The sequence below is a fragment of the Coregonus clupeaformis genome, unplaced genomic scaffold (assembly GCF_020615455.1).
Source record: "Coregonus clupeaformis isolate EN_2021a unplaced genomic scaffold, ASM2061545v1 scaf0618, whole genome shotgun sequence".
NCBI lineage: Eukaryota > Metazoa > Chordata > Actinopteri > Salmoniformes > Salmonidae > Coregonus > Coregonus clupeaformis.
Window position 1 is genome coordinate 15,975 of NW_025534073.1, and position 23,813 is coordinate 39,787.

A 23,813-nucleotide genomic window follows, 5' to 3' on the forward strand; every position below is an offset into this window, starting at 1 on the left:
ACAGCCATTCAACTCTGTAGCTGTTTTAATAAAAACACCAATGGCCTCATGGTATTTGTTTTTATTAAGGATCCCCATTAGTTCCTGCCAAGGCAGCAGCTACTCTTCCTGGGGTCCAGCAACATTAAGGCAGTTATATACAATTTAAAATATTACATTTCATAACGCATCGTGTTCCCTCAGGCCACTACTCTACTATCACATATCTACAATACAAAATCCATGTGTAGAGTGCGTGTCTTATCGTGTGTGTATGTGTCTGTGCCTGTCTCTTCACTGTCCACGCTGTTCCATTAGGTGTATTTCTATCTGTTTTTAAAATTTCATTCCACTGCTTGCATCAGTTACTTGATGTGGAATATAGTTCCATGTAGCCATGGCTCTATGTAGTACTGTGCACCTCCCATAGTCTGTTCTGGACTTGGGGATTGTGAAGAGACCTTTGGTGGCATGTTTTGTGGGGTATGCATTGGTGTCCGAGCTGTGTGCCAGTAGTTTAAACAGACGCCTCGGTGCATTCAGCGTGTCAACACTTCTTACAAAAACAAGTAGTGATGAAGTCAATCTCTCCTCTGCTTTGAGCCACGAGAGATTTACATGCATATTATTAATGTTAGCTCTCCGTGTACATTTAAGGGCTAGTCGTGCAGCCCTGTTCTGAGCCAATTATAATTTTTGCCTCTTCGTGGCATCTGACCACATGAATGACCAGTAGTCCAGGTGCGACAAAAACTAGGGCCTGTAGGACCTGCCTTGTTGACAGTGTTGTTAAAAAGGCAGAGCAGTATAGTATGTAACGCCGTTTGGGTCTTCGAGTGCCAAAAAAGATACACGTCCAATAACACTATGCAAACTATATGCAAATGTTGGCCAATCACAAATAAGGCGCATGTGAAAAAACATTCATTCATCATCACCAACAAACTAATAAATAATGTCGAACCTTGAAAACATGAGAGACCGCTTTTTAAGATTTGCCAGCCAAGTACAACCATCTTCACAACCACCCCAGGAGGATCGGGTGGTTCAAAGGTAGGATTAATTATTGTAGGTAATACCAGGCAAAAGTCAACAATGACCGGCACAGCTACCTAAGGCCCGGTGGAGTGCCCGAGAATGAGCGACGTCGATTATGCTGAGTGTCATTATTATAACTTCTATAACGCTTGCACCTGTCAGATTTAAATCATTCAGGAGTCGGAATAATGCTGGAGTCCAGAGGCGGCAAACAGGGAGAAGCAGGCAGATAAAAGAGGGTTTGGGGCGGCAGGTAGTTTAGTGGTTAAGAGCGTTGTGCCAGTAACCGAAAGGTCCCTGGTTCTAATCCCCGCGCCGACTAGGTGAAAAATCTGTCGATGTGCCCTTGAGCAAGGCACTTAACCCTAATTGCTCATGTAAGTCGCTCTGGATAAGAGCGTCTGCTAAATGACGTAAATGTAAATGGTTTGCCTGATCGCTGACACTACCATCCAGCTGCTGGGTAGGTCAATTTCCCCTATATCCATGCAGTACATGAGGACGCACACGGTGCTTGCTTTGTAAGTAAGCTAGGTGTGAATCTATTTTGTGATTAAACATAGACTTATCGAAGGTTATTTTACTGATTTAAAGATCATGGACCGTTTCTCTGTGTATATTAGGATACTTTTTATTAGATTTAAATAATGTTTCCATATCTCAGTATCTTTAGAGTATCCTGTGAGGCAGATCAAAGTGTCCTATCCTCAGGAGAAGCTTCTTGAAGGTTTTGGGGTAAACATTCCCCCAGATGAATCCAAATGTAGAGGCCTTTAAGACAGACAGGAGGAGGAGGCTAGTTCCCCTAAAGCTGGACAGCATGAGCTGTCCAGACAAGGGCTCCGGAGTGGCGCAGCGGGCTAAGGCTCTGCATCTCAGTGCTTGAGGCGTCACTACATACTCCCTGGTTCGATTCCAGGCTGTATCACAACCGGCCGTGATTGGGAGTCCCATAGGGCGGTGCACAATTGGCCCAGCGTCGTCCGGGTTTGGCCGGTGTAGGCCGTCATTGTAAATAACAATTTGTTCTTAACTGACTTGCCTAGTTAAATAATTAAAAAATCACTGCCCTGTATTTAGGATTGAATGTAGTTGATAGCTTATGTTTTAGGAAGTGGGAGGTAGATTGAGCTTTATTATGTCACGTGATAAATGCCAGAGGTAATGAATTAACTAAAAAATAAACGGGATTTCCCTCTGTATACAAAAGTTATAAAGTAATTGAGCAACTAGGGATTTATTGTATTTTTATGTTAAAGGAAACTAAGGGAGGAGACACCCTCCGAGGCAGAGTATCTGCCTATGGAGATGGGCCTCCATGTTGCCTCACCACAAGCTTCAGTGACACTAGAGGTTTGGAATGTTAAATGACCTAACAATCCGAATGGCTTTGTTTTTTACTGTCCCTGTATTGATTTCAGTCTCTAGAGGAAATGCGGGAGATACGGCGTCTTCAAGACAAGGCCTACCAGCTCTCTCTGGCTGCAGACCAGGAGAAAGTATGTACAGTGGGGAGAACAAGTATTTGATACACTGCCGATTTTGCAGGTTTTGCTACTTACAAAGCATGTAGAGGTCTGTAATTTCTATCATAGGTACACTTCAACTGTGAGAGACAGAATCCAGAAAATCACATTGTATGATTTTTAAGTAATTAATTAGCATTTTATTGCATGACATAAGTATTTGATACATCAGAAAAGCAGATGCAATAAAATGCAAATTAATTACTTAAAAATCATACAATGTGATTTTATGGATTTTTGTTTTTTTAGATTCAGTCTCTCACAGTTGAAGTGTACCTATGATAAAAATTACAGACCTCTACATGCTTTGTAAGTAGGAAAACCTGCAAAATCGGCAGTGTATCAAATACTTGTTCTCCCCACTGTATATAATATAGCTTAGTAAATCTGTTAAAATCACACATCATTGGCATTCCAACAGGAAACACATACTTTTTCATACACAAAACAGATGAATTCAATACTTATTTTTGCCACAGGAGATGAAACGTTGTCGTTTTGCGGAGTGGGAGAGCAGGCGGAGTAAGGGATTTCACCAAGTTGATATCATCTGTGTATTATGTAAGGGATAAACGCAGACGTTCTGTACATTAGCTTGGAAATAATGGATGACGCAGCGGGACAAGGCGAAGCTGAGTTTGACGCTTGGGCAGTGAGCTACCCCGAAGGAGCAGAGCCTATATCGCCAAGACTTGCATTATTCATTGCTTAATAAATGGTTAAACGTATTTCTACGTGCCGTTTTCTTTCTGAACTGGTTTTAATGCCCATTCTAGAACAACAATGCTGTGGTATAAATATATTTAGAACTGAACAGTAATGCATATTGTAGTCAATAGAGGAGAGAAGACAGAGGGTGGTCTCTCATCTCTCATCCTGAGCAGTGTCACGATCGTCTTCAAAAGGAGCAGACCAATACGCAGCGTGTTGCGCGAACATGATGACTTTATTATACTAAAGTGCAAAACAATAAACGATTCATGAAGTCCACAGTTACAATGACCGTAAAGGAACAAAAACCCACAACACTAAGGTGAACACTGACAGTTTAAATATGGCTCCCAATCAGAGATAACGAGCCGACAGCTGACACTCGTTACCACTGATTGGGAGTCACACGACCAAACAATGAAACACAACCAAATACAACACAACCAAATGAACACACCCTGGCTCAAAATACACAGTCCCGGAGCCAGAGCGTGACAGTACCCCCCCCTAAAGGCGCGGACTCCGACCGCGCCTACACCCCAAATAGGGAAGGGCTGGGTGGGTATTGCTCCTCGGAGGCGGCTCCGGCTCGGGCTTGACCACCACCCTACTACAATCCCCCGTAGTGCCCCCAGTCCGATCTGACCCAGCTAGCTGGATCAGGACTGCCGACGCGCACCCCTGGCTTGGCGCGTGAGGCAGGAATGGACCGGACCTGGCAGACGATACGCACCCTTTGCATGGTGCGTGGAGCCGGAACAGGCCTCACCAGGCTGAAGACTCGCATCCCTGGCTTGGTGCGAGTAGCAGGAATGGGCTGAATCCGGCTGACGACTCGCACCCTTGGCTTGGTGCGAGTAGCAGGAATGGGCTGAATCAGCTGACGACTCGCACCCTTGGCTTGGTGCGAGTAGCAGGAATGGGCTGAATCCCGCTGACGACTCGCACCCTTGGCTTGGTGCGAGTAGCAGGAATGGGCTGAATCCGGCTGACGACTCGCACCCTTGACTTGGTACGAGTGGCAGGAATGGGCCGGACTGGGCTGGCGACGTGCACCACAGACCTGGTGCGGAGAGCAGGAACGGGCAGAGCCGGGCTGACGAGACGCACCACAGGCTTGATGCGGAGAGCAGGCACGGGCCGTGCCGGACTGACGACGCACACCACTGGCTTGGTGCGGGAAGCTTGGATGGGCCGGACTGTACTGGGGACACACACCACTGGTCCTACACCGGGATCTGGAACGGGCCGGACCGGACTGGCAACACACGCCAGTACCTCTCGCCGTGCCTCTACTTCCTCCATCCCCTCTTCGACCAGTGGCCCCCGTAACCCGGCGGCCTTCTCCGGCAACCCACTGGGCCGCTCTATCGCGGCCTCCCGCTGGTCCGACGTCGTGAGCCCCCCCCTAAAAATTTTCGGGGCCGTCTCTCCTACCCGTGGACCAGGTCTCCATGTCCCTCGCCAGCCTCTCGCCCTTCTGCCATAATGTCAAGCCCTTCTCTTCCTCACTCGGCTTGACCAGTCCAGGAGGCGAAGGAGATCTGTGAGGGATCTCCCTGGCGATGGCTCCTGGACACGCTGCTTGGTCCCATCTTGGTGGGTTTTTCTGTCACGATCGTCTTCAAAAGGAGCAGACCAATACGCAGCGTGTTGAGCGAACATGATGACTTTATTATACTAAAGTGCAAAACAATAAACGATTCATGAAGTCCACAGTTACAATGACCGTAAAGGAACAAAAACCCACAACACTAAGGTGAACACTGACAGTTTAAATATGGCTCCCAATCAGAGATAACGAGCCGACAGCTGACACTCGTTACCACTGATTGGGAGTCACACGACCAAACAATGAAACACAACCAAATACAACACAACCAAATGAACACACCCTGGCTCAAAATACACAGTCCCGGAGCCAGAGCGTGACAAGCAGCCTGAAGGAGTGACCTTTACGATCAAATACCCGGATGGGAGGTAGCGGATTAGAAGATTCCGGCTCTCTGAATCCATTCAGGTAAGTCCTTCATTCACTTGTTGATAAATTCAGTACTATAAATGTACATTTCAGGCTGAATTACAATTGTTAATGTTGGTCTTCTGTCATATAGATGATGTTTGATTTTGTGGGGGGGGATGATGCCTCGAATGAGTTTTTACCCGTCAGGCAGCAGCGGGCATCGCAACCCTGAAGAGCACGATTTAACGGGTCATTGGAGGAGCATGACAGTCAGGAGTCCACAACACTGTCTGTGGAGGATGTGCAGGTGACTAGCATGACATAATATATTTTATGTTTGTATAGGACTACAGTTGAACTACTTGATCATTATAACCTTTGTGTGTGGTTGTTTCTGTCCATTTACAGGCAATCCTATCGCCTCATCTCTCACCTACCCCCTCTCAACACCTCTCACCTGTGCTCTCTTCTCACCTGTCCCCTCTCCTCAACTCGTCAGCCTCCTCTCTCACCTTCTTCATCACCAAACTTTCCTTCTTATCACCCCTCACCCTTAACGTCCTCACTCTTTCCTTCTTATCACCCCTCACCCTTAACGTCCTCACTCTTTCCTTCTTATCACCCCTCACCCTGTCACGAACGTCGTATGAATGAGTAGACCAAGGCGCAGCGTGAGAAATAAACATGACTTTAATTAGTTAAAGTATACCAAAACAAAACACGACTCGTGAAGTCCACGGTAACAAATACCGAACACGGAACAAAAACCCACAAACACAAAGTGAAACACAGACAGTTAAATATGGCTCCCAATCAGAGACAACCAGCCGACAGCTGACACTCGTTGCCTCTGATTGGGAGTCACACAGGCAAACATAGAAATAACCAACCTAGAACACCCAAACAAAGAAACAGAACACATAGAATGAACACACCCTGGCTCAACATATAGAGTCCCAGAGCCAGGGTGTGACAGTACCCCCCCCTAAAGGCGCGGACTGCGACCGCGCCTAAATACGAGCAAAACAGGGGAGGGCTGGGTGGGCATACCTCCTCGGCGGCGGTTCTGGCTCCGGCCTTGCCCACCACCCTCCAACAAACCCCCCATAGCGCCCCTGGTCCGGTCTGGCCCCGCTGGCTGGAGCTGGACTGGACGTAGCAGGGGCGGTAGGCTTCAGCTCCTTAGTGGAGCAGTACCTGAATTGGCACCGATGACCCAGGCACGGGTTGTGCCGGACTGACGACTCGCACCCTAGGCTTGGTGCGTGGAGCAGCGACGGGCCTTACCAGGCTGACGACTCGTACCCCGGGCTTGGTGCGAGTAGCAGGAACGGGCTGAACCAGGCTGACGACTCGCACCCCTGGCTTGGTGCGAGTGTCAGGAACGGGCTGGACCAGGCTGACGACTCGCACCCCTGGCTTGGTGCGAGTGGCAGGAACGGGCTGGACCAGGCTGACGACGCACACCGTAGGCTTGGTGCGTGGAGCAGGGACAGGCCGGGCTGGGCTGGCGACGCACACCGTAGGCTTGGTGCGTGGAGCAGGGACAGGCCGGGCTGGGCTGTCGACGCACACCGTAGGCTTGGTGCGTGGAGCAGGGACAGGCCGGGCTGGGCTGTCGACGCACACCGTAGGCTTGGTGCGTGGAGCAGGAACAGGCCGGACAGGGCTGTCGACGCACACCGTAGGCTTGGTGCGTGGAGCAGGGACAGGCCGGACAGGGCTGGCGACGCACACCGTAGGCTTGGTGCGTGGAGCAGGGACAGGCCGGACAGGGCTGGCGACGCACCCCGTAGGCTTGGTGCGTGGAGCAGGGACAGGCCGGGCTGGGCTGACGACGCACACCGTAGGCTTGGTGCGTGGAGCAGGAACAGGCCGGACAGGGCTGGCGACGCACACCGTAGGCTTGGTGCGTGGAGCAGGAACAGGCCGGGCTGGGCTGGCGACGCACACCGTAGGTTTGGTGCGTGGAGCAGGAACAGGCCGGGCTGGGCTGACGACGCACACCGTAGGCTTGGTGCGTGGAGCAGGGACAGGCCGGGCTGGGCTGGCGACGCACACCGTAGGTTTGGTGCGTGGAGCAGGAACAGGCCGGACCGTACTGGGAACACACACCACTGGCCTTAAACGGGGATCAGGAACGGGCCGGACCGGACTGGCAATACACCTCAGTACCTCTCGCCGTGCCTCTACAACTTCCTTCCCTCCTCTCGCCAATGGCTCCCGTAACCCGGTGGCCTTCTCTCCTCGTCTCCCATTTCGCCCTGTGGCAGCCTCCTGCTGCCCAGTCGCCCATGCCGTGTGCCCCCCCCTAAAAAATTCTTGGGGGTGCCTCTCGTCCTTCCGACGATGGCACTGCTGACGCCGCTGCTCCTCTCTCGCCAGGGCCTTAATCCTACCCCAAGGTCCCTTGCCCCCGAGCATGTCTTCCCAGGACCACGATTTGCCCACCTGGGCCATGGCCAGCCTCTCCATCTCCTTTCCTGGCGCTTCCTCCCATGTCCAGTCTGCCTGCTCCTGGACACGCTGCTTGGTCCTTTTACGGTGGGTTTTTCTGTCACGAACGTCGTATGAATGAGTAGACCAAGGCGCAGCGTGAGAAATAAACATGACTTTAATTAGTTAAAGTATACCAAAACAAAACACGACTCGTGAAGTCCACGGTAACAAATACCGAACACGGAACAAAAACCCACAAACACAAAGTGAAACACAGACAGTTAAATATGGCTCCCAATCAGAGACAACCAGCCGACAGCTGACACTCGTTGCCTCTGATTGGGAGTCACACAGGCAAACATAGAAATAACCAACCTAGAACACCCAAACAAAGAAACAGAACACATAGAATGAACACACCCTGGCTCAACATATAGAGTCCCAGAGCCAGGGTGTGACACACCCTTAACGTCCTCACTCTTTCCTTCTTATCACCCCTCACCTTCTAAGTCACTTTCTCCTTCTCCCTCAGCTTCACCTCCCTCATCTCCATCATCGGATCCAGAGACTGAGTTTTTTTAAAAGAGCATTTGTTTATAAACAAAATGTAGTATTTAACCTCAATGTCAGAGGATTTTCCGTTAGGATCAATCCTTATTCGATTTGTCATACATTTTGAATGAGCCCCCCCCCCCAAACGGACCTATGGACCAGGACAACTGCCCCATCGCCAACATGATAAATGTCCACAGGGGCAACGTCCTAAACAGTAGCCTGCATGCTTTTCAACGCAAAAACTTTTAAGTTGGACGTTGCCTTTGTGGACGTTGAGTCCAAGGTGGAGGGGGCAGTTGACCAAAGGGGTCCCTCCAGGGAGTATCACAGGCTCCTCACGAGGGACATCAGGGACTCGGCCATCTTCGAGGGTCCGGAAGGAGTGAAACGGCTGTCCTTTGAAAGCCTTCCTTTGTTTTTACCTGTATTAACGTCTGACTTTCATGTCAAATACAACATCTAAGACAAAACAATTAGTGAAAAGGCTTTTTCAGGTGCTTTGTCCAGGGCGATATATCATAGGGATAATGAAGCTGGCACACATTTGAAATTGTCTTTTTAGCATCACATGAGGGCCTGTATGGAACCATTGGGAAAATAGTCAGTGTGTGTGTGGTCCATTGAAGGGTTGGGCCACACTTCTTCTCTGAGCGACTCTTTGCAGCAGTGTGTGGGAAGCCTGCTCCTCCACTCAGACTGGAGGAGGTGGGCCACACTACTCTGAGAGCACGTTTGGAAAATGTACGTTTTATGTCCTCCCTAACAGCAAAAGGAAATAATATATCATCCTTTTTACATGTATGGTTTCTTTTGCTGTGTTTAAAATTCTTGATTGCCTGTCATACATTTTTTAAATTCTAGATCAAAAAAGCAGTGGACCTATCAGAGGTAAAGAACAAATGGGAGGAAATGGTAGACTGGCTGAGCCTACTGAGGCTGAAAAGGAACGTTGTCAAGACAATGGAGGACAGGGATGGTGTGGTTGAATTGGTGGCTCAACAATTTGCCGAAGGGAGCATGCAGGTGGCCTTGGAGCAGTAAGTCAACGCCGTTATAAATCTGTGAAGTACTTGTCATTACCTCCTCTAACATACAGTAAGTGTATTTAATCGGTCCACCCCCCTAAATCAATACACATCACTATATTGTCCTTAACACTTATTTTTTTAAATATACATACTGTCTCTAAACCATAACAGGTTCAAATAAGGTCTCAACTCTCTTGGGCTGCTTGAGGCATTGGGGAACCACCCGGACAGCTTCCGAGCACTTTTTGTGCACTCCATAAAGCCTCCCACTGCCAGGGACCTGTTTAAAGTAACCTATTCCATACGGCAACCGGCGGTGGTTGGAGAACGACACCATCTGCCACTGGTTCAACTGGCTGGCCGAGGTGCAAGGTAAGATAGTAGTTGTTTATTGGTAACTGCATATTATTCCATATTATTCCATTTGTGATTTAAATGTGTATTTTTAAATGTTTTACTGTGTACTCCTCAGATGGAGAATGCCCTCCTCTAACAGTGGCAATGGTGTTGGAGTTTGCTACTGGGGCAACGGTGGTGCCACCCCTGGGGTTTAAGGACACCCTGACCATCGAATTCCTCCACACAGCGCGAGGGAGTCTCGCTGGGCAGCAGAAGAAAAAGTACCCAGAGGCAAACGCATTTACTGTGACACTAAGGCTCCCTCTTCATAGCACCTACAATGCCTTTAGGGTATTGTGAATTCCCTGCATTTCAGTGTTGCAGAAACACACCTTAGTGGAGAGTGACAGATAATAGGTAGAACATTGGAGGGTGAAGTCTGTGGGACTTGTTCTGCCTTCCCTCTCCCACCGTTTCATATATGTACCAGCTATGTGCTGAAGACTTGTACATTTCCGACCCTGTTCTTTTGAATGTCTTAATGTACCTCTTTTCTGCTCACTTGTCAGACTAATGGAGACAAGTGAGCAGATATATTTGACAGCTAAATTCAATGTTTTTCAAAATAGTTATTTTTATGATACAGAATGTATAGAATTGTATCTAGTAGCACTAAACTACAGTAGCAATTGAGTGTTTGAAAATGTAACTGCACATCAACATTTAAGCATTTATCTACTTACCGTCTGTGTTGTTAGTACAGTGCATTCGGAAAGTATTCAGACCCCTTGACTTTTTCCACATTTTATTACGTTACAGCCTTATTCTAAAATTGATTAAATTACTTTTCCCCCCTCATCAATCTACACACAATACCCCATAATGACAAAGCAAAAACTGGTTTTTAGACATTTTTGCAAATATATAAAACATAAACGGAAATATCACATTTACATAAGTATTCAGACCTTTTACTCAGTACTTTGTTGAAGCACCTTTGGTAGCGATTACAGCCTCAAGTCTTCTTGTGTATGACGCCACATTTTTATTTCTTTAATCCATTTTAGAATAATCAACTCTGGTCAAGATCCGCTACAGCATAAGTTGTCTAGTTACCTCAACCTGTCGGGACCACTGCGCACTGGCAACTCCAGCAGTACCTAAACACAGATCTATCTCTGAACCCACCGAGGGGCCATACACCTTGACACTCTTTGTTAAGGGTTAAACATGTCTGTAGTACATTTCTAGAGACCAAATCATACAGTGTGTGAAAGAGGGGGAGTGTTACATTTACATTTTAGTCATTTAGCAGACGCTCTTATCCAGAGCGACTTACAGTTAGTGAGTGCATACATTTTTCATACTGGCCCCCCGTGGGAATCGAACCCACAACGCTGGCGTTGCAAGCGCCATGCTTTTCCAACTGAGCTACAGGAGGCTTGTTACCTTGGGAACAGTTTAGTTAGTATTATAACATTTATAATAGGATTATAAAAATGAACTGATTCAAAGGAACGAGTGGCGCTGAAGATATAACTGCCATAACCCTCTGTAGAATGTCAACTCCCAGGCTGCCTCTGGGGCCTTCGAATGGATTTATTGTCCGCAACAGTTCCATCTGTGTGTTGCTGATGGTGAACTGGATTTGTGGGACAATCACCCCTTCCGACCAATAAAGAGCTGCGGCGCCAGTGGTTGGAGGAGCTGAGGTGGTGGTGGTTGGAGGAGCTGAGGTGGTGGTAGTGGTTGGAGGAGTTGAGTTGCTGGTGGTTGGAGGAGCTGAGATGGTGCTGGTGGTGGTTGGAGGAGCTGAGGTGGTGGTGGTTGGAGGAGCTGAGATGGTGCTGGTGGTTGGAGGAGCTGAGATGGTGCTGGTGGTTGGAGGAGCTGAGGTGGTGGTGGTGGTTGGAGGAGCTGAGATGGTGCTGGTGGTGGTTGGAGGAGCTGAGGTGGTGCTGATGGTGGTTGGAGGAGCTGAGGTGGTGCTGATGGTGGTTGGAGGAGCTGAGATGGTGCTGGTGGTGGTTGGAGGAGCTGAGGTGGTGCTGGTGGTGGTTGGAGGAGCTGAGGTGCTGCTGGTGGTGGTTGGAGGAGCTGAGGTGGTGCTGGTGGTGGTTGGAGGAGCTGAGGTGGTGGTGGTTGGAGGAGCTGAGGTGGTGGTGGTTGGAGGAGCTGAGGTGCTGCTGGTGGTGGTTGGAGGAGCTGAGGTGGTGCTGATGGTGGTTGGAGGAGCTGAGATGGTGCTGGTGGTGGTTGGAGGAGCTGAGATGGTGCTGGTGGTGGTTGGAGGAGCTGAGGTGGTGCTGGTGGTGGTTGGAGGAGATGAGGTGCTGCTGGTGGTGGTTGGAGGAGCTGAGGTGGTGGCTTGAGAGGTGATGGTGGTTGAAGCTGGGGCGAACAAATCCCTTACTGCTGTCAGATTGGCCCTCTGCATTGCTAGGGCACCTGAGACGAAGAACTGCAGAGGTGACTGCCGTTGTTCAGTCCTCAGCCCATGGTGGTTCCACTGACTGGGAAACAAAGCAAGATCTCTGTTCACCCGTGACAGGAACATAAAGTGCAGTGCCCACAGGTGAACCTCATTGTTGATGTTGATGATCTGCTCTGTCTCCAAGAAGGTGATCCGGTCATGGTAAACATGGTAAACGACTCCATGCCAGACATCCCCCCTCAGCCGCTCTATCTTCTGGTTGTGAGTGCTCCTTCCCCTGAGGGCACTTTCCCTCTCACCACCCCTGAACTGCTCCATGAAGGCACAGATACAGTTGTTTTCACCACCCCGGTCATATCTCACCCGGGATGGTATTCCGTAGCAGGTGTTGGCTGCTTCGATTGACTCCATGACTGTTGTTGTCAGCGGTCTTCAGAAACACAACAAGCCTGCTGTAACCATCCACAGCACCATGTATAACAATCCTCCACCTAAAAAACAAGATACATTTGTTCTACAAAAAGGCGATGCTTTTTTAACTAGCTACCAACGAGCTAAAACAAAAAGGTTCTTCATACAGACATCGCTAGCTAGCTACTGTACTCTTAGACTCTTTGATCGCAAAATTCTGGTAACTTTACCAAAATCTCCAGCTTTTACAGGAATCACAATATGGATCACAATATGGCCAATGGAAAATGATGGCTCCCCTGTGAACAACCACCAATGGAGCAAGGTTCGACTTTATTAGTACATTTCAATAGTCATGGGGTGCTGAATGTTTCATTGCTGAATCATAGAGCTCTAATCTGGCTCACTTTCCATTATCAGTGACCAAGACATCACATCAGAGCTCACAGGAGCAGGGACACATCCCATCAGAGCTCACAGGAGCAGGGACACATCCCGTCAGAGCTCACAGGAGCAGGGACACATCCCGTCAGAGCTCACAGGAACAGGGACACATCCCGTCAGAGCTCACAGGAGCAGGGACACATCCCGTCAGAGCTCACAGGAGCAGGGACACATCCCGTCAGAGCTCACATGAGCAGGGATACATTCCGTCAGAGCTCACAGGAGCAGGGACACATCCCGTCAGAGCTCACAGGAGCAGGGACACATCCCATCAGAGCTCACTGGAGCAGGGACACATCCCGTCAGTCATTGAGCATCTCACAAGGTAAGGTTTGTCTAAATATACTAGTAATCTGCTCAGACCAGGGCATTCCTAATAAAATTGTAGTTGGGTGACAAAGAATCCTTAATATGGTATAATGGGCATGGTGTGAAGCCTATCTCTTTCATGATGTCCTCTAGGGTGAGATTCAGGTCCTGCTGAACAACTTGCAGCAAGAGATGAAGCACATGCAGGGGCAGCTCAATACCAAGATATCATCCCTGCGAAGAGGGAGGGCACCAGCCTCTGAGTACTAGCGTTAGTTTTTGTTATTTTGCACCTTGTTGACCTGCCTTGTACTTACCTCTGTTTCTTTCTGTCTACAGTCATTCTCCCGGAACCTTCACCCAACCCCTGCCGTGCCATCATTGAATATGCCACTTCACCTCCACCTACTCATATCCGCCACCCGCTCCGTCTCCTGGATTATTCTGCATCTTTTGAATCTGTAAATAAACACTCACCTTCGTTCAACTCACCTTGTCCTGGTCTGCTTCTGGGTTCTGTCTTAGAGAATCGTGACACCAACACCCCCATGGTGGGACCAACATGGAATGGTGGAGTGAATACTACACGTGGAGATTTCTACTTCAGGTAATGAAATTGCTATTCTGAGTGTATCAGTTAGTGATTGTTCTGTATAGTGACGTGAGCGGAGTGGACGGACTTCCCCCACTTGTCACAGATATCCAGAGTAGATGCTGTGGATCCTTCCATAATGACCATCACCAAGCCAGACTAACCCGAGGTCAACCCTCAGAGCCAGACTGGCAGCCGGCCGGGGGCTGAGCCTGAGACCCCTGCTGTAGCGGTTCAGAACAGTGGAGGATGGCTCAGCTGGATCTTCTGGAGATGAAAGGAGGTTCATCTATCTGAGACAAAGACACATCTGTAAGGAACCTGTTTAAATATTCTATATAGACACAAAACTGAGCCCAAGGCCGAGGTATTCACTTTAAATCATGTCAGTTAAAAATTGTGGATGATCGTTGTATTTTAACTGTGAGAATGGTACTAATCATTTGGAGAATTTGTTGATGTGTTTTACAGAACAAGCCTGTACCGCCTCCTCCCCCGATGGGAATGTATCTGAGGAACTCTTCCCAAAGGAGTGAATCCTTACTTCAGGAACGCAGGTGAATAAGGTTTAATTCAAATACTGTGCCAGCCAATCATCGCTTTCTCTGGTGATATCCTGCCTGCTAACATCTTTCCCATTAACAGCAGGTCTATGGGAAAAATATCCCAGGATGCTCTACTCTGATGGGACCACCTCAACACCACCAAGCCAGCTCCCTTGACAGTTCCCTGCCCAACACTCCACCCCCATGGCACAGATGACTAAAATCCTTCCAATGTTAGTCGATTTCATAAACAGAGCTTTTTACAGTTACATAGCCAATGGCTGAAGTAGCAGTGATGTCAATTATTTTTCATTTAGTCTCACAGGCTGTTTGCCCAGAGGGACCATATCCACAAATGAATATTTCAGACTTCAGCATAGAAAAAGTATTGAGACTTTAGAAAAACATTATCCCTTTCTACTTCATGTCTTGATGTTCACATTCATTTGATATACTGTATGTTCTATCATCATTTACAATTGCCATATGTTACATACTGTACAGATGTACAATATGTAAATCAATATTTTATTTATATATTTCATGAACATACATTACAAAATATATTGAAATGCATTTTGAATTTAGCACCATATACATTATTTCAATATATAACTTTTCTGTATGGGTACCTCACTTGAGATCAGTGATGAACTCAAGTGAAGGGGGAAGAAAAGAGGATGCATTTCAAATGTTTTCTAACAGGGTATTTTCCGTATCAGGCTTAGCTCCAGTGTTTGGCCCAGAAATGTTTCCTTTTGTGTTTCCACCTCTCTGAGGCATGGCCCCCAAAAAGCCCCAAATTGTTGGCTTTATGCAGACATCTCTCCCCCCACTAGAGAGCGATGTTCTCACACCCTGACTTGAGGTTTACGTAGGTGCTGTGTGCACTGGCTTTAGTTCCAGACCCTCTTTAACCTGATTCACTAAGCAGCTGACCAGACCCACTCTAACCTGATTCACTAAGCAGCTGACCAGACCCACTCTAACCTGATTCACTAAGCAGCTGACCAGACCCACTCTAACCTGATTCACTAAGCAGCTGACCAGACCCACTCTAACCTGATTCACTAAGCAGCTGACCAGACCCACTCAAACCTGATTCACTAAGCAGCTGACCAGACCCACTCTAACCTGATTCAATAAGCAGCTGACCAGACCCACTCTAACCTGATTCAATAAGCAGCTGACCATGGTCTTCAATTTAGACCACAATTATTGAATCAGGTGTGTATACACACTTCCTCCACAGTGTGGCTTTCTAAGGGCGTTGTAATGTTATATAATATGCTGTAAAATATGTTGTGGTGAGGATATGTTATGTAGTGAACCATTCACCTCTATCATGTCTGGGAGTAGAGGATATGTTATGTGTGATGGAACAGTGGTGGAACAAGTACCCAATTGTCATACTTGAGTAAAAGTAAAAATACCTTAATAGAAAATGACTCAAGTAAAGGTGAAAGCCACCCAGTAAAATACTACTTCAGTAAAAGTCTAAAAGGATTTGGTTTTCAGTATACTTATTTATCAAAGGTAAATGTAATTGCTAAAATGTAAATAATTTCACCTTCCTTATATTAAGCAAACCAGATGGCACAATATTTGTAAATGTTTTTATTTACAGATAGCCAGGGGCACACTCCAACACTCAGACATCATTTACAAACGAATAATTTGTGAGTCCGCCAGATCAGAGACGGTTGGGATGACCAGGGATGTTTGTGAATTGGACAATTTTCCTGTCCTGTTAAGCATTTGAAATGTAACAAGTACTTTTGCATGTCAGGGAAAATGTATGGAGGAAAAAGTAGATTATTTTCTTTAGGAATGTGGTGAGGTAAAAGTTGTCAAATATAATTAAAGTAAAGTACAAATGCCAAAAAATAACTACTTAAGTAGGACTTTAAAGTATTTTTACTTAAGTACTTTACACCACCGGTAGGGAACCATTCACCTCTCATGTCTGGGAGTAGAGGTTATGTAGTGAACCATTCACCTCTCATGTCTGTGAGTAGAGGTTATGTAGTGAACCATTCACCTCTCATGTCTGGGAGTAGAGGTTATGTAGTGAACCATTCACCTCTCATGTCTGGGAGTAGAGGTTATGTAGTGAACCATTCACCTCTCATGTCTGGGAGTAGAGGTTATGTAGTGAACCATTCACCTCTCATGTCTGTGAGTAGAGGTTATGTAGTGAACCATTCACCTCTCATGTCTGGGAGTAGAGGTTATGTAGTGAACCATTCACCTCTCATGTCTGTGAGTAGAGGTTATGTAGTGAACCATTCACCTCTCATGTCTGGGAGTAGAGGTTATGTAGTGAACCATTCACCTCTCATGTCTGGGAGTAGAGGTTATGTAGTGAACCATTCACCTCTCATGTCTGGGAGTAGAGGTTATGTTTTGTAGTGAACCATTCTGGGAGTAGGGAGTCTAGTGTTACACATATCACCTGATCCCAGGTTGCACATAGAAAGCATCAAGTCATTGTTATCACACACTCTGATTCGTTATATCTACCTGCCTATAGTCTCAATAATAAAAGGTCACAACAGTGTGCACTAACTTGGAAAAGTTAATGGCGTGTGTCCATTGGAAATGGTTGTTGTAGCGTACTATTCCAGTTGTACTTGAAGTCACTTTCTTTGAATGACAAACCCACAAATTAATACTCAGCAAATAATTGTGTTTTGTTGTTTAACCTCATTTATCCCTAACCTATGACTCTGTCACACACTGACACCCACAATTGCAATTGAAATAAGTTCAGGTCTTGATATAGTAGGCATACTTCGTGTTCCTATTGGTGGAGAGGTTCTAGAGCAGACACCACTGTGGTATAGACATATATTTCCTGTTATTTGAAGGCTCAGTTTAGTTGTGATGTGAAGCTCATGTTGTTTTAGCACAATGTCTGCTTTTCTGTGTTGTGCATTCTTCCTCTGTCTCCTTTGCAGCACCCTGGCTGGGAAAGGTGAGTGGTGTTTATTTTCATTTTCTATTGGGAGGTGGACATCTTTTTGAGTTCATGGAAAGGGGTGGTTTTTTATTGAACATTTCATCTAGTCAGTTTTACATTTAAAATATATTATGTACAGTCGACTCCTGATAAGTGCACTTTGAATAAGTGCGAATTCTTTAAGTACAATACAGTTTTCCAGTCTCATTTCAATTACATGATTGTTAATAGCTTGCTCCTGATAACTGCATGCTCTGGCACGACAGTCCCAAGCTATTGCATTTTTCAGGAGTCAACTGCAATCTAGAGTCCACTGCAATCTAGAGTCCACTGCAATCTAGAGTCCACTGCAATCTAGAGTCCACTGTAATCTAGAGTTGCAATATCATAGAGGTACAATACAAGAGGCTGTTTTCAAGTCATTTACTTTTCAAGTGCAATATTCAAATGAGAGTAGAGTAGTAGATGGCTCCTTGTATTCATAATAAATTTCCAAAAATAGACCCAGCCTTCTGTGAAACTAGTTTAGGGTAGTGAAAATCTCCTTAACTGACTGATTGGTATTGGTTTATCCTTAAAGAACAAACATGTGACACATATGGTGTGTGTGTTTCTTCCATTCTCCCATCTGCTCATAAAAGGGAACAATGGACTACTGGTCCGAAAGCAGAAGGGAGACACCATGACCATCCACTGCAGCACCTCTCTACAAGACCAAGAAAACCTGAGTGTGTTTATGCGCCTGACAAAAGAGATACAAGTCTTCTACTTTTACCAGGAAACAGGAAAAATCACCATCAATAAAAGGTTCCAAACCAGATTGACGACTAACGGAGGACTCAACAAAATGGACATCACCATCACAAACCTGACCATAGAAGACTCTGGGGTCTACTGGTGTTTGTACCGTGCTTTCTATGAAATCCCAGACTGAGGGGGAAGGAGCTATTTTGCTGGTGGTGAATGGTGAGTGTCTCAGCCAGTCCTGATTCGCTCCCTAACCCTCCATTTGGCACTTACTATTCCCTTCAATGTTCAAGTTCATGTTTTTTGGGTCACATGCACAAGTACAGTGAAATGCTTAATCTGCAAGCCCTACCCTACAGTGCAGTATTCAATATCAAAATATTATAACTAATAAGAAAATAAATTTAAAAAACAACACAATAAATAACATAGGAAGTTTAGATTGGTCAATTTGTTGAGTTGTATGGTATTCTTCAACATCTCTGTTATAACATGAATTGCCCCTGGGGATATTTTAAATAATATGTACTGAACTGCATAAAAAAATGTGTTCTACTCTGGTGTGTTGCTGTACCACAGATGACCAGAATGGTGCGTCCTCAGGGCTAGGCATTCCCAGGTATCTGGTCCTGGTCTCAGCTGTCACTGCTGGCTCTGTGCTTCTCCTGAGTCTGGTCATCCTCTTCATCTGGGTCATCCCCAGGGTAAGTACTACAGTAAAGTGTGTGTGTGTGTGCCCACATGAAAAAATACTACAGTTTACTATAGAATACTACAGTACTTACTATAGAATTCTGTAGTATACTGTACAATACTATACACTGTAGTATCCCTCGACCATGTACAGTACTTACTATATAATGTTGTAGTAGACTGTAGAATACTGTAGTAGATACTGCAGTATTATCCGCAAAAAAAAAACTTTAGTAAATACTACAGTATTGTCTGCAAAAACGCTAGACTTTAACGATAGTAAATACTCCAGTATTTCATTTGCATATACCCTGCCCATTCCCCTCCCCCGTATCCCAATTTGTGCCAGGTTATAGAAAAGAACAGAAGCTCTGAACTATCTGTTCAGACCCCAGTCCTACCTACCTACAGGTTATGGAACATTTTCTCTTTTAGTATTTCTCCAGTAGGTTTCCTCAAGGAAAAAGCCTCCACTTCTATGTCAAAGATAATAAAACTAAAACACTACAGTAAATACTACAGTGTATACTACAGTATACAAACCGGGAAAAACTACATTAAATACTATAGTAAATAATACAGTTAATTTATTACAGTATTTATACTATAGTTAACTGTAAATACTACAGTATACTACAGTAAATACTACTTTAGTACGCAGAAACACTACTGTAAATACTACAGTATATTACAGTCCGCAAAAACACTACAGTAAATACTATAGGATATAATTCAGTTATTTTACTACTGTATTTATACTATAGTTAACTGTAAATACTACAGTAAATACTACTTTATTCCACAAAAACACTACAATGAATACTACATTAAAGTCAGCAAAAACACTACAGTGAATACTACATTAAAGTCAGCAAAAACACTACAGTGAATACTACAGTATTTATATCATAGTATACTATACTATTTTTTCATGTGCGTGCGTGCGTACGTGTGTGTGTGCTCATTCGTGCTTGTGTGTGTGTGTGTCGGGTGGCAAGATTGCCACATCAGCACTGTCTCTACTGACTGTCTTTGGTAGGGAAATGCACAGTTTTTAACTTCAGCCTTTTGCTTTGACTCATATATGTAGACCTGATGGAATCTATTGGGGAAGTTCTATTATCAGTACTGCAACAACATACAGTGGGGGAAAAAAGTATTTAGTCAGCCACCAATTGTGCAAGTTCTCCCACTTAAAAAGATGAGAGAGGCCTGGTACACGTCAACTATGACAGACAAAATGAGATTTTTTTTCTCCAGAAAATCACATTGTAGGATTTTTAATGAATTTATTTGCAAATTATGGTGGAAAATAAGTATTTGGTCAATAACAAAAGTTTCTCAATACTTTGTTATATACCCTTTGTTGGCAATTACACAGGTCAAACGTTTTCTGTAAGTCTTCACAAGGTTTTCACACACTGTTGCTGGTATTTTGGCCCATTCCTCCATGCAGATCTCCTCTAGAGCAGTGATGTTTTGGGGCTGTCGCTGGGCAACACGGACTTTCAACTCCCTCCAAAGATTTTCTATGGGGTTGAGATCTGGAGACTGGCTAGGCCACTCCAGGACCTTGAAATGCTTCTTACAAAGCCACTCCTTCGTTGCCCGGGCGGTGTGTTTGGGATCATTGTCATGCTGAAAGACCCAGCCACGTTTCATCTTCAATGCCCTTGCTGATGGAAGGAGGTTTTCACTCAAAATCTCACGATACATGGCCCCATTCATTCTTTCCTTTACACGGATCAGTCGTCCTGGTCCCTTTGCAGAAAAACAGCCCCAAAGCATGATGTTTCCACCCCCATGCTTCACAGTAGGTATGGTGTTCTTTGGATGCAACTCAGCATTCTTTGTCCTCCAATCACGACGAGTTGAGTTTTTACCAAAAAGTTATATTTTGGTTTCATCTGACCATATGACATTCTCCCAATCCTCTTCTGGATCATCCAAATGCACTCTAGCAAACTTCAGATGGGCTAAAGTAGTTTCTCTGGATAAATGTTGGGGGAAAAAAAAGAAGTCTGTTGTTAATAATATAGCCTACTAATAGTACCATATCTGACCAATATCTCTTGTCTTCCCAGTTAAAGGCATGGCGTTCAACGATGAGACCAACACAGGTCAGGACTAGCGACGTCTATGAAGACATGCGCACCACCATCAGACGTGCGCACCACCCTTAGATGGGTTATTAGTGATGTTGCATGGCAGCCATCTTTACTTTGGGCACCACCCTCAGACAGGTTGTTACTGATGTTGCACGGCAGCCATCTTTACTTTGGGTCCAAACGGAGGCCCATGTCAGCTGACTAGGAGACAATGATGTCAACATACTGTAATACATGATATCAACGAAGGACCTTGAAAGATATCTTCTCAGGTAGTGTTTAGTAGCAAGGGCTTGCATCATTGATGTACACTTATGTCAGTCATTCAACCTCAAGGCAAGCTACCTATATACTGTAGCTACTTAAGTATACACAGCATTGTATGTGACTGACATCACACACTGTAAATGGTTGTTCATACAGAGGCTAGGAGAATGCTTTTTATGGTCCTTGACCCTGATGCAGCAGGTAGAACTTGAGTCTTGTAATTACCGCCACAATTTAACTTGTGCATGGAATTTCAAATTTTTTCGCCGTACATTCTATTTTGCTGTATAGATTGACAATATATTTTTTTACCACTTTTAAATGTTGAAATGATTCTCAATTGTATATTTTTGTTTACATTTACAGTATATTTTTGTTTACATATTTGATGGCATTGGGCCTACACCTATTTTCCAGGCGCCAGGCAACATTTACTACTATTTTATTTGTATACTTTTGCATGCTTTAGTTCCTGTACTGATCATGTTGTTCCTGTAATGATAGTCTACATAAGACTAACAGTTCTGCTTCTGTGGTCACTGTGGCATCTCATCTTTTTCACAACAGTTTTGTGATGTTTGCATTTTAAGAACCCCCATCAGCAGGGCTCATCTCTCTACAGGAAAACGAGTCTGTTTTTAATATTTACTGGACAGGCTGGGGTTGGTCTGTCCGGTAATGCTGTCGCCTTCCAGAACTTACTGTATGGCCCACTAGCTAGCTGGGATCGAATCACAGGTCTACCTCTTTACTCAATACCGTTTTCCCCTTCCATTCACTCCTGTCTCTCACATTAAATCACAAAAAATACGAAAAGGAGTGGAAACCCACTCTCCTTAAAAAAATAAAACTGTATTCTGAAAGCCTGACTTACTATCAGTCAATAAGTCCACCTACTGACTCATTAACACAAGTGTTAGACTGCATTACGATTATACTAATGTGTGTTAATGCAGAATAATTTTCCGGTGGAGTGTCATTCTACAACAACCTAATAGCGGAGTTGGTCCCTCAGATGGTTGGCTGACAGATTTAGTTTGACCTAGTTTGTTTTAATCAAAACATCCTTGGAGGAGGATGGGGAGGGGGAGAGGAGCCATTGCTTGCTCGGTCTGTGAGACAAAAAGGTTAAGGATCGTTACATCTGGAGACTCAGGCCTGCAGCCTTGCAAGGCAGTCTTTCCATGAGTCAAAAGGCAAGGGCCTAAATGTCACACTGTTTGTCACTAAAGCATGCACAACACCAGACCGCAGTGGAGTTGCATGTTGTTTTCATTGTACACATCATGAACGTGTGGTGAAAGTTTGGTTAAAGCTGTGACTTTCTTCTCCCGCTGTAGACCCGAGTGTTTTTATGTAATGCAGGAAGTGTACCGTGTAGGTACAGAGATGTGAGTATGGTGTATGTAGTGTTGTGTGTGTGTGTTATTTGTCTAGTGGTGGTGTGTGTGTGTGTGTGTCTTTGTGTGATGGTAGTGGTGTGTGTTTGTGTGCGCATGGAGATGGCGTTGAGACGAGACTAAGACACTTCCTGTCTTTGTGCACGTGTGTTGGTGCAGCGGGTGGTCGAAACTGCAAGCAGAGAGGAAGTCAAGACCCCCGTTTACAGGAATACAACATGGGTTACGCTAACTTACCGACATGACCATGATGTTGACTAACTTGATTAAAGGTCAATAGTCAAAACCTTCACCACAAACTGGCCAAGTAACTTTTTCACTTTTACAGTGAATTCAATCCATCATATTTCTCAGCACATTTTCACATACTTCAATTTCTGAAAAAACAAACATGCTTTATATGCTAGATATGTGGTCCTCTGTAGCTCAATTGGTAGAGCAGGGCGCTTGTAACGCCAGGGTAGTGGGTTTGATCCCCGGGACCACCCATACGTAAAAATGTATGTACACATGACTGTAAGTCGCTTTGGATAAAAGCGTCTGCTAAATGGCATATTATTATTATTATTATTATTATTATATTATGTGTCACAGTCATAGCCAGTCATTTCCTGTTTAGCTGTAACATTGCTGATTCTGAAGTATGGGCCTGTATGTCAATTCAAAAGAAGGGTCATTCCATGTGATTTCCATCACTTTCTGACTGCACTCCTTTAATTTGAACGAAACCTTCCATACATGTTTGGCCATAGTGTAAGGGCTCAGAAGGTGACTTTTTGGACCTGAATGCCAAAACATTCCAAGTTTACCCATTTTGCATACCCCCACCCTACCATGAGACATCCATGTCTTCATCGCTTTGAAAGCTAACAAACAGGGTTGTCAAACTGTAAAACATGGGTCAACTTTGAGTACCTCTATCTCCTGAATGTTTTGGCATTCAGGTCCAAAAAGTCACTTTCTGACCACTTCCACCATGGGCAAACATGTATGAAACATTTTGTTCAACTCAAAAGGGGTGCAGTCAGAAAGTGAACGAAATCATATGGAACGACCCAGAAGACATTCTCACGAGGAAAAAAACAAGGGGGTGCGAGATACTGTGAGAGAAGAATGTATGTACTGCAAAAGTGCAGTCTCAAGAGATTTTGTGACAGCTCATCGTGTAAATGTTGTTTCAACGAGGCTGCAGCACCAACAACATTACACCTACTTTCTTGTGATGTCTCATAGAACTTCAACCCTGGACTGACGGAAGGGAAGTCCTCAAAATTCCTCAATGTAAAGTACTTCTCAATGTAAAGTACTCCTCAATGTAAAGTA

General features: G+C 45.3%; 2 long non-coding RNA genes and 1 other non-coding gene across 3 annotated transcripts; all 3 read left to right on the plus strand.

The window, feature by feature from the left end:
• The first annotated feature begins 5,147 nt into the window (after positions 1-5,147).
• Positions 5,148-10,355, plus strand: LOC121551618. Its single transcript, XR_006658942.1, has 5 exons — positions 5,148-5,274; positions 5,369-5,524; positions 9,073-9,248; positions 9,411-9,611; positions 9,712-10,355. It is a non-coding gene; the product is annotated as an uncharacterized LOC121551618 (long non-coding RNA).
• Positions 10,356-18,606: 8,251 nt separating this feature from the next.
• Positions 18,607-21,953, plus strand: LOC121550770. Its single transcript, XR_006658943.1, has 2 exons — positions 18,607-18,726; positions 20,800-21,953. It is a non-coding gene; the product is annotated as an uncharacterized LOC121550770 (long non-coding RNA).
• Positions 19,133-19,187, plus strand: LOC121552008. The gene has a single exon (XR_005997143.1). It is a non-coding gene; the product is annotated as a U7 small nuclear RNA (small nuclear RNA).
• Positions 21,954-23,813: the final 1,860 nt, after the last annotated feature.